Source organism: Rana temporaria, chromosome 4, assembly GCF_905171775.1.
Source record: "Rana temporaria chromosome 4, aRanTem1.1, whole genome shotgun sequence".
Classification (NCBI taxonomy): domain Eukaryota; kingdom Metazoa; phylum Chordata; class Amphibia; order Anura; family Ranidae; genus Rana; species Rana temporaria.
The window spans coordinates 349150140-349167218 of NC_053492.1; the positions used below are offsets into that span (position 1 = coordinate 349150140).

The window sequence follows — 17079 nt, forward strand, 5'->3', positions numbered from 1 at the left end:
ATATGTTTACAACAAACACTTTGTGGCTTCATCCCAAACAAGAGATACTCAATAGATCAGGTGCAAGGAGTTTGACCTCCTGTTAACACTTCAGATTCTCAGTTGAGCCTCTGCACCCTGTTTAACACTCCTATGGGCTCCTAGCAGATTTGGCAAAAAAACACAGGGACTCTTTGGCCCAGATTCTCGTAGATGGGCGTAAATTTGGGCGGGCGTAACGTATCTGATATACGTTACGCCGCCGCAAGTTTTTCAGGCAAGTGCTTTATTCACAAAGCATTGTCAGGCAAGTGCTTTATTCACAAAGCACTTGCGTGTAAAGTTGCGGCGGCGTAACGTAAATCACCCGGCGGAATTCAAATTCGGCAGGTAGGGGGCGTGTATCATTTAAATGAAGCACGTCCCTGCGCCGAACGAACTGCGCATGCACCGTCCCTAAAAAATCCCAGCGTGCATTGCTCTAAATGACGTCGCAAGGACAATCATTGGTTTTGACGTGGACGTAAATTACGTCCAGCACCATTAACGGACGACTTACGCAAACAACGTAACTTTTTAAATTTTCGCCGCGGGAACGACGGCCATACTTAACATTGACTGCGCCTCATAGACCCAGGGGCAACTTTACGCCGGGAAAACGTTAGGGAATTCGCGTATCTAGCTTATTTGCATACTCGATGGGGAAATCGACGGAAGCGCCACCTAGCGGACAAAAAAAATTGCAGTTAAGATCCGACGGCGTAAGAGACTTACGCCTGTCGGATCTAAGGGATATCTATGCGTAACTGATTCTAAGAATCAGTCGCATAGATACGACGGCGCTAGGCAGAGATACAACGGCGTATCTGGAGATGCGCCGTCGTATCTCTTTTGAGAATCTGGCCCTTTGTTTCTATATTCTGCAACATCTGTTCATTCCAAAAACCATCAGAGCCTTGGTAGTCCATAGACTCTGTCTACCACCACCCAGCGGTAATTTAGGTTAGTTGTCTGAATGCATAAATTAGATTATCACATGTAACACTAAATTAAATTAATCTACAAAATCAACAAAAAAATAAAATTGTATACGTTACTTTTTTGTCCTTTTGTAAATTTGAAGAATAATTGCGGGCAATCAAAACATTTGTCTGTATTGCAATTGCTTTTTTTTTTTCTTTTAAAGTTAAAGAAGTTATGATAAGGCTGTCTCGGGGGAAATAAACTGTTCAGTCTATTCTTTTAAAGGGTCCAAACTGTTATGTATTTTGGTTGGCACAGGTCTTCTATGATTTTTCATGTAAAGAAAACAACATATTTCATCCTAAAACCTCATCCATTGAATCTTCTAGGTTTTACATAGGAGGACAGTTAGAATTAGCATTTGAATTGTGCGCTGTTATTGGAGTTTTGGGTTATCTCCATATAACTTCACAAGTCTGCAAGCGTTCTAAGTATACAAATGTGATAAGTATTCAAGTAAATGAGTGATACATCGGTACCACTTTTATCTGCCAATTTTTAATAAAACGTTGATTCTTTTGTACTGAGTATTAATTTATAAAAGGTCAGTGGGGGCACCAAATTCCACCACATAAGAGATCAATAGGGGTGTCAGCCCCAAACATTTAAAAGGTATTGGGGGGAAACAAGAAACTCTTTCTTCCTTCAGTGATATATAGGCCAGTGATGCTCTTCTCTTGTGTATGTCCAAAAGATTCTGTCATCTCCATTTATGGTTCAATCAACATGGGAATTGTAGGGTTAGCAGTATGTCCCGCTTACAAACATTGTATGATCAGAACAGTTGTGCTCTCTCTTTCTGGGTGTTAAAATGGGACCAAAGTAAATAATGATGTAATTAACCTGATTTTACACTATGTAAGAAGATAGCCTACATCAGCTAACATTGAAACCATCCTAGTTGGATGATCAAAATAATTTACAATTACATTGGCACTACCAGCTGGTTTTATAATGATACTAAGGTTCTCTTGTTTTCTGATTGCCAAAGGGTACCTTTAAGTTGTCTGCTAGCTTTGGGAAGAGAAGGGACCAGGTTTGCCATCAGATAGCAGTTTCCTTGTTCTATATCTGAAGCAAAAGAATGGTCCTCATGTGCAAATTTTACACAATTGGAGATGTTGTACATGCACATTTCTCTTCATCTGCATTATTGAAGATGTCAGGGGGGAAACAAGATACTCATTATTTCTTCAGTGATATACAGGCAAATGTTCTATTTTACTTGGATATGTCCTGAAAGGCCTGACCTTTCAATCAACATTGAATAGGCGGGGGTTAGCACAATTTCATACTTGTGTATACAATAGCATCAGTAACGCTATGCTGTCCTTCCTTGGGTAACAATACATACACTAGTGCATATAATAATAATTTTGCCATTATCCTGATTTACACAATCTCAGAAATTAGCTTGGATAGTACATTGTACACAAGGTCTTAACCTCACTTATTGAAGCAACAGGCATTGCAAACGTCCCAGTTCAATATTCAAAATAATTGAGTACTACCTTGGCATCACATTCAATATTCAGTTGTTTAATACTACTCTGGTCCTCTTATAAGGATCTGAATGGCAAAACTGTTTATATTGGGGATTAGAATATTATCTCACAACCGTGTTATGTCTTAATGCACAGATGCATGCAGAGAAAATCATTATGCACTTTCCCAAAAACACACCTTGACGATCAACTGACTTCTATATGCTTGAAAGGTGCTGAAAAGACAGGGTGGGCTTTGCTCTCCTTCAAAATATGAGTAGTATTGTACAGTATGTTACCAGTGCAAGATCATTTTTAATAAGGAGTTCTTCACTGAAGAATCTTAACCTTTTGAGGAAACAATTGCAACTCAGAAAACTCTCAAAAAAACTCCCAAAAATTATTCAATTTGAACAGAAGGAATCAACAGTCAAATAATAGTATTTCTGAATATAATGCAGAGCCTGTCAGTGGATTGTAATTTTGGCAGCAGTTTGGAATCTGAATTAAGAGACAGACTGATACACGGTGTGACAATAGAAACCCTATAAAGACGTTTGTTAGCAAAGCAGAGTTGGACTGTTGCCATTACTCAGGAGGAAAGACAAACTAAGCAAACAGGAACCCTGGCCTCATTCCAGAGTACTTGATCAAGTTAATCAGAAATTAAAGTTGTTGTGTACAAAATGCAGAGTGTTGTCATTCTAGTAAGTTATATTTAAACATGGATTTCTGGAAAGTTACTCCAAGTTAGGAACTTTTCAAGCTGATTTGTGGATACCCACATATTGTTTCCTTATGTTTCTGTACACAACAATCTGGTCTCTCTCATTTTATCATAAAATCCAGGTTTATTTACATGGACGCACATTTATTCACTAATGGGAACTTTATCCAGTGTGCTTTCTATGCGCCATATGTTTTGGAATTATGAGGGCATAGGGGGGAATAGAGGGACTCATAAACCTCACAGTTTATAAACTATTCTTGATAATTTAGGAGACATTATATGTAATATATTTCATAGCTGTTAATATTTGTGTGTAGTAATCCTTGGCCAAGTAATCAGGCATTTATATACAAAAAATTGAAATGCATGTCAGGTTCTGGTCAGAGATACATGGAGTGTGATATTCTGTTTTAACAAATGCGACATACAGTACCAAGGTGTCTTAATATGCATTGTAAGTATAAAATATCAAAATGGAGGCGCATTTGCAAATATATTAATTTCTAACTTGGGGTATACCTTTTTGGGGAGGAAGGAGGGAGGGGGTTAATGATCCATTGTAGACCATTGTTCTTTTCCTTTCTTTGTGTTACACTCTTGGTCATATATGGATAATGTACAATCAGAGATTACAACTCAGTTAAGAGCCTGTGAAAAAATGTCCACATAAAACTCATAAAGTTGCACATAAATTGCACATAAAGTAGGGAAACAATCTCTCCTAATAATAATCCAGATCTTGTAAATAATGTAGAAGCAAATTCCAAAAGACCATTGAAGTACATTTATTTGATATGTGAAGAAAGAATCAGTGCACTCCAATTGATTTACAGCCAGACAAATTAAATTGCTGTAGTGAATAGAACAGATTATGCCACTTGCCAGGAATCTAGAACATCAAATATCACCAGCACATCATAAGCCTCGTACAGACGGACGGACTGTCCGCTGAAAATGGTCCGCCGGACCGTTTTCAGCGGACATGTCCGCCCGGAGATTTCTGTCTGATGGTTGTTCACACCATCAGACAGAAATCCGCGCGTACACGATACGCGGTGACGTGGCTGCGCCGTCGCCGCGACGATGACGCGGTGACGTGCGCGGTCCTGGAAGTTTAATGCTTCCACACATGCGTCAAATCACTTCGACGCATGCGAGGGATGGCGACCGATCGGACATGTACGGTGAGTCTGTACAGACGACCAAACATGTCTGACAGGCTTCCAGCGGACATGTTTCTTAGCATGCTAAGAAACATTTGTCCGCCGGAAAACGGTCGGCTGGACATTTGTCCTGGAAACCTGTCCGGTCGGCCGTACACACGACCGAACATGTCTGCTGAAACTGGTCCGCGGACCAGTTTCAGCAGACATGTTCGGTCGTGTGTACGAGGCCATAGGTTTATTTTCACAGTGTTAGCAATGATTTAGAGGACTTCATCAGGAAGCACGTAAGGCACTTCATTTGGAAACCCATTCATTGGTAAAACAGGAGAAATTGAAAGAAACATATTATTGCCATAAAACCAGAAAAAAAGGTCATAATGTACTTATTCTGCTCCAAATGACATGCAATAATGGTGGGCAATGTTTACAGCAGCAGGTCTAGCATTGTCCAGCGTATAAATTCAAAACGTTCCTCACCTTAGATGCATATGGGCTCTATCACCTCCCCTATGAAATCCGGGAACCTGTTCTCAAACTTGTCCCCTAAGTGCATGAATCTAATGAGCACCTATTCGCAAAGTCCATAGCCACTGGTTTACCAGAACCCAGTTCTTTGTTCTTACATTTAGCTTCATGTGCCAGCCAGATGTTTGAACAATGTTTTCCCATATACCGTATTTATCGGCGTATATTGCGCACTTTTTTGCCCTGAAAATCAGGGCAAAATCGTGGGTGCGCGATATACGCGCCGAGTTTTGAATACTGCGCCGACATATACCGAGCGCAGTACACTCGGGTATAGTTGGCCAGTCTCGGCTTCTTCCGCGGTCACGTCCTGGACGTACAGGACGTGAGCGCTACAGTTGCCAAGCCTGCCCGAGTGTACTGCGCTCGGTATATGCTGGCGCAGTATTCAAAACTTGGCGCGGGAAACGAGCGGGGAGGACACGAGGATGCCGCAGAAGGACGCCGGACCCGCCGAAGAGGACACCGGACCCGCCGCAGAAGGACACCGAAGCCGCAGAAGGACACCCGAAGCCGCAGAAGGACGCCGGACCCGCCGAAGAGGACACCCGAAGCCGCAGAAGGACGCCGGACCCGACGGGGCCGCCGATGGACGCCACGCAAGACACCAAAACTGTAAGTACAAAAATAACTTTTTTTCCACAGGATTGGGGGATTGTAGATAAATACCATAATAAATACATGGAGAAGGCCTTTGTACGAGTCACATGTAAAATATTTTTCCCCAAATTACTGGAATTTCAGGGTTTATTACAATATCTGCAATTCCAATCTTGCTGGAAAACGTAGAGTTTTTTTTATATATTTATGGACCGTATCAGTTTGTACCAGTTGAGATTGCATGGTCTTTTTAGTTTTAAATACCTCTAGAAGGGTCAGTTTTACACATTGATGTAAAGAGCTATCTGCCTGAAAGATATTCAAATTATTCAACAAAGCATGTGTAAGTGCCAGTTCACACAGGGATGTCCTGTCAGGCGACTTGTCAGCCTGACAAGTCGTGCTCCATTTAGTACAATGGAACCGTTCTAAAAGGAGCGACTCAAGTCTTAGAAATGTAGAAAAGCGTTCCTGTACTACTTTGGGGCGACTTCAGAGTGGCTTGCATTGACTTCTATACAGAAGTAATTTTGCAAGCCACGTTGAAGTGCCACTGTTTGGGACGGCTTCAGAGTCGAATGAGAGTCAGGCGACTTTGAAGCCACCCCTGTGTGAACTGACACTCAGTATACTCTGATGATCTACTCTACTCTTATAATCTCATACATTTTTGAAACATATAAAAGGGTTTGACCTCATTGTCATCCCCATCAGAGAATATTCTAAATACTTGCAGATGCTGTGAAATAAGCAGAATTGTATTTATGTACCTAGGGTGTATTCTCCTATAATGGAGTAATGTTTTATGGTCAGTGGGTTTAGTGAACAGATATGTCACCCATCACCCTTCACTGAAGCACACAACAACATTTAGTAACTGGAACCAAGTGTAGAACCATCCAAATTTAAGATGATTCCAAGAAATATAAAGTTAAATCCAACAAACTGTTAACTCATTTGAAGAACCTTCTCAGATCATAAGTACATCATCAATATATATTTTCCACAATGCTGAGGAAAAAATATGCTTTTCTTCTAGGCATCACTGTTTGCCTGATGAAGTAGCTTAGTCCTCTGAAATGTCACTTGCATTATGAACAGTAAATGGTCTCTTGAGTACACTCATTAGAGTCCCCTTCAACTCTCCCAAATTTTTAATTGGGTGTGGAGAAGAAGGCAAAAACAGGGTACCAGTTAGTTTAGACCTTCTCAATTGTGTTAGCATAAATAGTCTGCCTACAAGTATTGACTTCTGTGGGACACAAACAATAATTCTAAAAACGCCAAAAAGAAACCTTTGTGTTCGTCTGAGCACTAATACACGGCCCAACAAGAATTATCTTGCATTTGTGGCTGTGTGTGGGGAAGAGATAAGCTGGGGCGTGTTATTTGGATACATATATATCTTTTGTGGCCTAAGGATGAGCTTGGGCGTGTTATTTGGCTATACCATATTTATCGGCGTATAACACGCACCTTCACTTTAAGAGGAAAGTTTCAGGAAAAAATGTAAATTTGAAAAAATAATGGTCAGTGCCCATCAATGCAGCCTCATCATTGCAATCAATGCAGCCTTACCATTGCAATCAATGCAGCCTTATCATTGCAATCAATGCAGCCTCACCACTGCCATGAATGCAGCCTCACCATTGCTATGAATGCAAAAGGGTGCAACAAGTGTAAAATTAATGTCCAAAATTAAGCATTAATATTACATTTTAAAATTGGCCATTTTCCTGATGACGGGAGGATCGCGAAATGCATAGAAAATTGACACAGCACGTCTGACACTGGAGCTGTATGTTTTCCAATTGAAACAGCTGAGACGCATTCCGTGGATTGTATCGATCACTCTCGGTGACAAGCCCGACCGCTGCCTCCCCTCAAGCTGTGTGTAAACCTGCCTGTTTACACCAAGTTATTGGCGCCGCATCCTATATTTCTATTATTGCCATGAATGCAGCCTCACCATTGCAATCAATGCAACCTTATTATTGCAATTACAGTTTTTCTCCATTGTTTTGGCTCATTTCTTGAAACAGAAATTACATTCTCAAAACAACATGGACAAATCTCCAAACCACTTCGCAATTGTTCACAACTGAATTGAATTTCTCATTCATTTCATCAAATTGCAAATGTCTCAGTACATGTCTCACTGTCTCAGTACATCTTTCAAATGATTAAGTACAAGTAGCCTACATTTAGCACAATTTCCAATTGAATAGATCTTGCTGATCTAAACTGATTGTCATTTCTTCAGTCTAATGGTCGTTCTCTCCAAAACGTGTCAGCATAATTTCATTGTTTAAGTCATCACATGCACAATAGTCTGTTCAATTGTCAAAATTATTCAGGAACATAATACCATGAATACCATATATGAATCTCTTGGAACATTTGATAAAATTATTACAGCAATTGACAGTTGGGTGCAACTAGAACTTGACTAACGAAGGAGGAGTTTGAGTTGGTCTCAGATAACCAATCAAACAATATGTTTAATTACTGTACCTGACAGGTGCTGTCCATGATTGTGAATGCTGTCAAACATGTATATATAGAGCTTGACCATGCAAGACCAGTACAATTTCTGAACATGGAGTCACCTGGCCAAGTAAATGAACAATGGCAACTGTCTGCTCGAGAAAGAAGAAGAGGAGGAGGAGTAAGGGTGCGTGGTGGTGGAATAGGGGGAAGAGGCCCGAGGAGCACGAAGACACCATGCTGTCCCTGAAGAAATTCGGGCCACTATTATAGACCATGTCATCAACCATGGCCTCACAATCAATGATGGAATTACATAATGTATAGGACAGGACACTGTGCATAGAGCAACAAATATGTTTATTCATTTACATATTCATTTAGTGTGTATGTGTGATAGGCCTACAGTATAACAGTATCTTACCTCAGTGGGATGTTACGTATGATACTAACAATGACAAAAAATATATTGTAGAAAATAAACTATGGAATAGTATGTGAGAGAGAAAAAGTGCAGCGCTAAATATTGAGTGAAGGAATTCAAACAATACGGTAAGTAGTACAATTCGGTGAAACAATTCAATTAGAATTGGACCCAGAAGACACTCACCAGATGATATGGTGAGTGAAAAAAAAAATATATATAACTGAAACAATGTAATAGTGTGGAAAGCCACTAGGAGGTGGTGTTCCTGTAGGAAATGTGTGCAACACACTAGAGTGGGTGATGTGACACCTGTAGGTGATAACAAATGGGGTGAACCAATCACAAAGTCCAAGCAAAAAATGTATATATATAGCAATGCGATATCGGACCGATATGTACAGTCTTTGAGAGATGGAATTGGTCGGAAATTCTTATGAAGGAAAAACAAAACGGCCACTCAAAAAGAACTGATGTAAGATTGTCCTCTCTGGTATGCCGATCAGACGATCAGTGTGGATGGTGAAAACCTCAGCAACGATTCACAGTGATATCCAAAAAGATAAATAAATGGATACTCTTACCAAAATATGTGGACATACACGTCAGCGACTGTATGTCGATCAGGCATGCACGAACTCTTAGGAAAAGGTGGTGTTGACGGGAAACGTTCCAATATGTCAAACTTTAATCCCCGGGAGTCGGTAGAATCCGAGCGGCAGAAAAACAAATCTTGCAGGAGAGATTCACAACCAAATCTTGCAGGAGAAGTTCACAAGCATAAATATGCAGTGAGCGAAGCCGTCACGGAATCATGTAAAGAAAAAAGTGACTCACATGGTGCGGTAAATCCTTAAAAAAGCCTTTTATTTAGGCATGGAAGGCAAGCAAATAAAACAGAAAACTGGATACAAAACATATAAAAAATTGGTAGATAAAAAATAGTACAAGCCGGATCAAGGGCAAGTACAAGTGATCACGTATTTAAAAATGGCGTCTTGAGCAGGTAGCGTATGGGCTATGTACCCGACATGTTTCGAGCAAAAGAGCTCTTCAACTGGGGCATATCCCATACAAGTGCCAAACGCCATCTATTTATGCCTTACAAAATGAAGCAATGATGACACCATGCCTGGAACAGCTGAGACAGCTGGGGGGGGTTAACCAATCACAGACCTCTTCATCTAATACCGCCCACTGCTGTCAGCAAAGGACGTTATGCAGTGTGCAGAGCTGTTTCCTGTATGGCTATAGTGCTGGGGGGGGGGGTGTAACCAATCACAGACCTCTTCATCTAATACCGCCCACTGCTGTCAGCAAAGGACGTTATGCAGTGTGCAGAGCTGTTTCCTGTATGGCTATAGTGAACCACCATTGGTTGCCTAAGCGTCCAGGTGGGGCACGTTGCGTGTCATTTCCGCCCCCAGCACAGCACATAGCGTCTGTCACTTCCGCCCATAACACAGCACCTGGCGCGTCATAACCGCGTCATGTCCGCCCTTGATGGAGCTGGGAATGCGGCAATCAGGAAGTCATACAAACTATTGTACGCATTGAGGGCGCAATGTCTGTGTAGTCCAAGACACACACGCGCGTCGCCACGGGAACCGCGGAGACGCGACGTGTAATACAGCCAAGTTTGCCCCTAGTTTGGCGAACTTGTACATGGCCCAATGGGAGGAGGATGTCGTCTATGCCCTCCACCGCCCTGAGGTCCTGTTATGGGCCAGGTACATAGACGACATCCTCCTCCTGTGGCACGGCGACGAGGAATCCCTCCATGAATTCATGGTCACCATTAATGACAATGGGATGGGCATTGTTCTCACATACGATCTCAGCCACAGCCTTATACACTTTCTTGACCTTGAAATTTCAGTGGACAACAACCAATTGGTTACTAAAACATTTTTTAAGCCAACGGATCGGAATGGGTATATCCCCACCGACAGCTGCCACTACAGCTCTTGGCTGAAGTCTATACCCTTCAGCCAATTGCTTCGTATTAGAAGGAACTGCACCAACTTGTCTGATTTTGTCACACAAGCTGAGTCCCTAAAGGTCAAATTTGTTGAAAAAGGCTATTCACCGGCCAAAGTGGATGAGGATATCGATCGAGTCTTTAAGACTGATAGAAATTCTCTCATTGTAGAAAAACCAAAACGCCCCCCAGATGACAGATTCAAATGGGCTTTTACCACCCAGTATTCGGTTCAACATAAACGGATTAAGAGTATACTTAACCAACATTGGAATGTATTGAAGAGCGATTCCCTTCTAGGTCCTGTACTTCCTGATAGACCTGGAGTAGTATTTAGAGGAGTCATGGCATTGAGGAACAAGCTTGCGCCTAATGTATCAGACCCTCCCATTAAACCATCATTCTTCCCAGAAATGAAAGGTTTTCATGCATGTAGGGCCGAGTACTCACGGCAGGACATGTCCGATGAAAACGGTCTGCAGACCGTTTCCATCGGACATGTCTGGCCGGGGACTGCCCGGGGACTTCTGTTCGATGGCTATACACACCATCGAACAGAAGCCCGCGCGTAAACATTACGCGGGGCGTGTCCGCGGTGTCGCCGCGTCGATGACGTGGTGTCGCCGCGACAATGACGCGGCGACGTGGGCGGGCCGCCTTAAAAATGCTTCCACGCATGCGTCGAAGTCATTCGACGCATGCGAGGGATGCGGGCGGCAGGACATGTACGGTAGGTCTGTACAGACGACCGTACATGTCCGGGCGGACAGGTTTCCAGCGGACTGTTTTAAAACAAGTCCGGGAAACAGTTGTCCGCTGGAAACCTGTCCGATCCGTCCCAAAATGGTCCGCTCGGGCCAACACACGGCCAAACATGTCTGCTGAAACTGGTCTGCGGACCAGTTTCAGCAGACATGTTTGGTCGTGAGTACGGGGCCTCGGAGATGCAATGTCTGCCTTTTGAATGTGTTTACCAGCAGAAGGATAGACAGTTTTACATCTACGGTGACATCCACTATTTATCACATGAGGGATTTTGTAACCTGCGACACACGTTATGTCGTTTACCTTCTTACTTGTCCATGTAAGAAACAATACGTGGGCAGGACTATACGTACGTTTGCTATTAGAGTAAATGAACATATAACACGGATTAGATTAGGTAAAACTAATCACAGTGTGCCCAAACATTACCTGGAACATCACCACAAAAAACCAGAGGGGACAAGCTTCCAGATCATTGGAAAATGTACCCCCCATTGGAGGGGCGAATCCAAGATCAGGGGCGTGTCCCAGCTCGAGATGTTCTGTATATTACGGTTACGTTTTTTTTTCCCCCCATGGACTCAATATAGAGTGGGATATCAATGCCTTCATTACTGTAATAAATCATAGTTTTGCATTGTATTCTTATCCCCCTTTTTTGACTAGGGTACGGTTTCACATTTCCCCTAGTGTATAAGTTTAGTCATCCATCCTCCTGCATTTGCATAGCAAGTCGATGTATGGTTTTATTAATTATCTTTTTATTTACAGTGTTTGTTTATTCACAAAGGTTTTAATTATTGTATTACATATAGATTGTTAATAATAGCAATGATGCCGCACAGCCTTTATGTACCCAGCTTTAATTGGCCTGGGCACGCGTAGGTCATTTCCCTTCAAACTGTAGGTCGGATGTCCACGATTGCTTTGATCTGCTTATGCGGGCCAATGGCATACATGGAACGCACTGTGAGGGCGCAGCGTGATGACATCACGACGCCGACCTGCATACACGATATGCTGACCTCTCCTGTGATTGGCCGTATTGTCTTCCCTGCCATTGGCCGGTTCGCTGGTCTGCGTTCCAGCGCGGCGCGCACATGTGTCACGTGTATTACACGTCGTGTCTCCGCGGTTCCCGTGGCGATGCGCGTGTGTGTCTTGGACTACACAGACATTGCGCCCTCAATGCGTGCAATAGTTTGTATGACTTCCTGATTGCCGCATTCCCAGCTCCATCAAGGGCGGACATGACGCGGTTATGACGCGCCAGGTGCTGTGTTATGGGCGGAAGTGACAGACGCTATGTGCTGTGCTGGGGGCGGAAATGACATGCAACGTGCCCCGCCTGGACGCTTAGGCAACCAATGGTGGTTCACTATAGCCATACAGGAAACAGCTCTGCACACTGCATAACGTCCTTTGCTGACAGCAGTGGGCGGTATTAGATGAAGAGGTCTGTGATTGGTTACACCCCCCCCCAGCACTATAGCCATACAGGAAACAGCTCTGCACACTGCATAACGTCCTTTGCTGACAGCAGTGGGCGGTATTAGATGAAGAGGTCTGTGATTGGTTAACCCCCCCAGCTGTCTCAGCTGTTCAAGGCATGGTGTCATCATTGCTTCATTTTGTAAGGCATAAATAGATGGCGTTTGGCACTTGTATGGGATATGCCCCAGTTGAAGAGCTCTTTTGCTCGAAACATGTCGGGTACATAGCCCATACGCTACCTGCTCAAGATGCCATTTTTAAATACGTGATCACTTGTACTTGCCCTTGATCCGGCTTGTACTATTTTTTATCTACCAATTTTTTATATGTTTTGTATCCAGTTTTCTGTTTTATTTGCTTGCCTTCCAGGCCTAAATAAAAGACTTTTTTAAGGATTTACCGCACCATGTGAGTCACTTTTTTCTTTACATGATTCCGTGACGGCTTCGCTCACTGCATATTTATGCTTGTGAACTTCTCCTGCAAGATTTGGTTGTGAATCTCTCCTGCAAGATTTGTTTTTCTGCCGCTCGGATTCTACCGACTCCCGGGGATTAAAGTTTGACATATTGGAACGTTTCCCGTCAACACCACCTTTTCCTAGGAGTTCGTGCATGCCTGATCGACATACCGTCGCTGACGTGTATGTCCACATATTCTGGTAAGAGTATCCATTTATTTATCTTTTTGGATATCACTGTGAATCGTTGCTGAGGTTTTCACCATCCACACTGATCGTCTGATCGGCATACCAGAGAGGACAATCTTGCATCAGTTCTTTTTGAGTGGCCGTTTTGTTTTTCCTTCATAAGAATTTCCGACCAATTCCATCTCTCAAAGACTGTACATATCGGTCCGATATCACATTGCTATATATATACATTTTTTGCTTGGACTTTGTGATTGGTTCACCCCATTTGTTATCACCTACAGGTGTCACATCACCCACTCTAGTGTGTTGCACACATTTCCTACAGGAACACCACCTCCTAGTGGCTTTCCACACTATTACATTGTTTCTGTTATATATATATATTTTTTTTTTTTCACTCACCATATCATCTGGTGAGTCTTCTGGGTCCAATTCTAATTGAATTGTTTCACCGAATTGTACTACTTACCGTATTGTTTGAATTCCTTCACTCAATATTTAGCGCTGCACTTTTTCTTTCTCACCTTCTGTACACAACATTGTTTTTTGTTGGTGCTGGCCGCTACAGGTTTCACATTATTTATGTTTAGCGAAATTTTTCCACCAATTTTAATTTTTTATGGAATAGTATGGAATAGTTTATTTTATACAATATTGATGATAAAGTTTACAGTAGTATTCCAGTATTCCAGTAAAATCTGCAGCTTACTGTATGATGCAATTATCATTATAATCCTTATTTTGAAGAATATAACATACTATACAGTAAGAAAAACGGTCAATAATGGCATTGGAAGGAAACAAGGCCTCTCACACACTCGTGTATCTGGATGAGGCTGGCTTTACACTAACCTGGCCAAGGGCCGAAGAAGTGGCCATAATCTTATTGGCCACCGGGCCACGGTGGATGTCCCAGGCCAGCGAGGGGGCAATATAACTATGTGTGCTGCCATTTCTGAGAATGGTGTGGCCACTCACATCCCCAGGCTTGGCCCATACAATACACAGAAGCTCCTCATCTTCTTGGACCACCTTCATTTGGATTTGATCCCTGAAAATGAGAGAGGTCTCATAGGTCCTCACCTAGCACAATATATAATTGTATGGGACAATGTAAATTTCCACCGTGGCCCGCTTATCAGGACCTGGTTCACTGCTCATCCAAGGATGGATATGGTGTTCCTACCACCTTACTCTCCTTACCTCAATCCTAGTGAGGATGTTTTCTCCACTTGGAGGTGGAGAGTGTATGAGCATTGGGCTCAAGATCAGAGGTCCCTGCTCCATGCAATGGATGCTGCATGTGAGGATATTACAGGAGATCAGTGTAGGGGATGGTTGCGACATGCACACCATTTCTTCCCTTGTTGCACCGCAAGGGAGGATATACGCTGTGATGTTGATGAAAATCTGTGGCCAGACAGACAGCAGCGTGTGGATGGGCAGGAGGGTGAGGGCAGTGCCCAGGAGAGGGAGGGTGAGGACAGCGACCAGTGAAGAGATGTTACAGTAGTTGTAAAACTCCAGCTTTAGTTACAGCATTGTAGGCTAAATTTAATTTTCCTTGTTTTATGTTTGTGTGTTTATATTTCCGTATATTATGCTGTATACAATTATGCTGTTTTCTTTTTACTCTGATGTATGGAAGTTACTTTGTGTGTGAATGATAATGGTTACAATACTGTAAATTAATTTTTCCTTGGCAGTATGAGTGCAATGTGTGATGTCAAAGTGAAATTTAGAAAAATTCAGCGCTGGGAAATAACAATCAATAAAAAATAAATATATATGCGAGCCAGCACTGTGAATGTATTCATAAAACAATTCCCAAAGTGTAAAAAAGAAGAAAAGTGCAGCGCAAAATTACAAGTAAATAAAGTAAATAACAATAATGTCCAAGTGTATAATATAATGTCCTTAAATAAAAGCAAACAAATCCGGCAGGGGTGAGAGTGAAGAGGAGGCACCAGAGGAAAATCCACCACCAAGGTAAAGATGGACTCTCACCTCATTGCTTCGACCCATATAGAGTCACAAAGCATATCAGCATCCAAATCTCAGTGAGGACCGGCCTCCAGCTTTATCACCATATCACATAGATATCCGCAGATCACCATAAAAGAAAACACAAAGATCTAAGTGCTCTCTGTATGTACCAGTGAATTTAATAAGGAAAAATGGTACACTTACATTTAAAATCACTCAAGGCCGAGTGCAAGCAAAAAAGCATGTACAGCAAATGCCAAACACAGCAGCGATGATCGAGGGTGAGTTTGATTTAAATTGTTTCATTTCTAACCGTTAATTAATTAATTTTTCAGGTCCTGTCTTAGTGATTTTTGTATTGATGTATCTCTGTTTCAATTGGTTTAAATTATTGCTATGAGTCACTGTGAAGTGACGATGATCGAGGCTGACGTCCGCTTTTTTATTGAATTTTTTAATATATTTATATATGAATTTTTATATATATATATTGTATATATATATTTTATTTTTATATGAATTTTTATATATATTTTAATATATTTAGCTGGTTTCTCTGTATATTTTTAAGATTTTTTTAAATTTTATTATACGGGGATTGCATATAGTTTCCTTATATTCAGCTAATTAATTTATTTGTGAGAGGTATTGGATATTCACTGTTTGGTTTTTTCCTTTTTCCATTCAGTTCTTTGTCCAGTTGTATTTTTGCCTCTTTCTCTGTATATTGCAGACTTGGTGCTTTGTCCCGGATGTTGAATTCCAGTTTAGGCTCCCTATTGGTCACATCCTGAGACTTTTTTGATTGGCTGCCGAATCTCTATAGAGTTAACATTACGGCCTTTGCCCCGGATGTTGTTGGTCATTTAGTTATTCTATTGGCCGCATTCGCGAGGAATCTGATTGGCCGGCGATTCTCTGCATTTGATTACTGTGCGGCCTCTGCCCCGGATGTTGTTGGCCATCGAGTATTCCCATTGGCCGCATCCGCGAGCGCTCTGATTGGCCGCTCAGTTACGTTTTTTATTATATATTTTATGCTACTGGGGACGTCCGGCGTTCTCTCTCACCCGACGCTGAGGAAGTCCCGCCCACGGGACGTAACGCGTACGAAGGGGGAGGAGTTACGCACGGACGTCACCCTCGATCATCGCTGCTGTGTTTGGCATTTGCTGTACATGCTTTTTTGCTTGCACTCGGCCTTGAGTGATTTTAAATGTAAGTGTACCATTTTTCCTTATTAAATTCACCGGTACATACAGAGAGCACTTAGATCTTTGTGTTTTCTTTTATGGTGATCTGCGGATATCTATGTGATATGGTGATAAAGCTGGAGGCCGGTCCTGACTGAGATTTGGATGCTGATATGCTTTGTGACTCTATATGGGTCGAAGCAATGAGGTGAGAGTCCATCTTTACCTTGGTGGTGGATTTTCCTCTGGTGCCTCCTCTTCACTCTCACCCCTGCCGGATTTGTTTGCTTTTATTTAAGGACATTATATTATACACTTGGACATTATTGTTATTTACTTTATTTACTTGTAATTTTGCGCTGCACTTTTCTTCTTTTTTACACAATGTGTGATGTCAAACCTTGGAGGAGACTCTTATCCTAAAATCTTTTTTTTTTTTTTTTTTCAGTTTTATACACAATTGTATTCAATTAGCTAGACAAAAACTGTACAGTAACCATTGTCAATGAAGGACTGGGCTAAGACTGAAAGGTGGACATGAGGGATATTTCAATGGTCCTCTGCCATAGAGACAAAACATCTAAACATTT

General features: G+C 42.0%; 1 protein-coding gene across 3 annotated transcripts in view; it reads right to left on the bottom strand.

Moving 5' to 3' along the window:
- The window catches only part of RASGRP3 (RAS guanyl releasing protein 3), a 288487-nt gene that overhangs the window by 110606 nt on the left and 160802 nt on the right, over positions 1-17079 (bottom strand). The window lies entirely within an intron of this gene.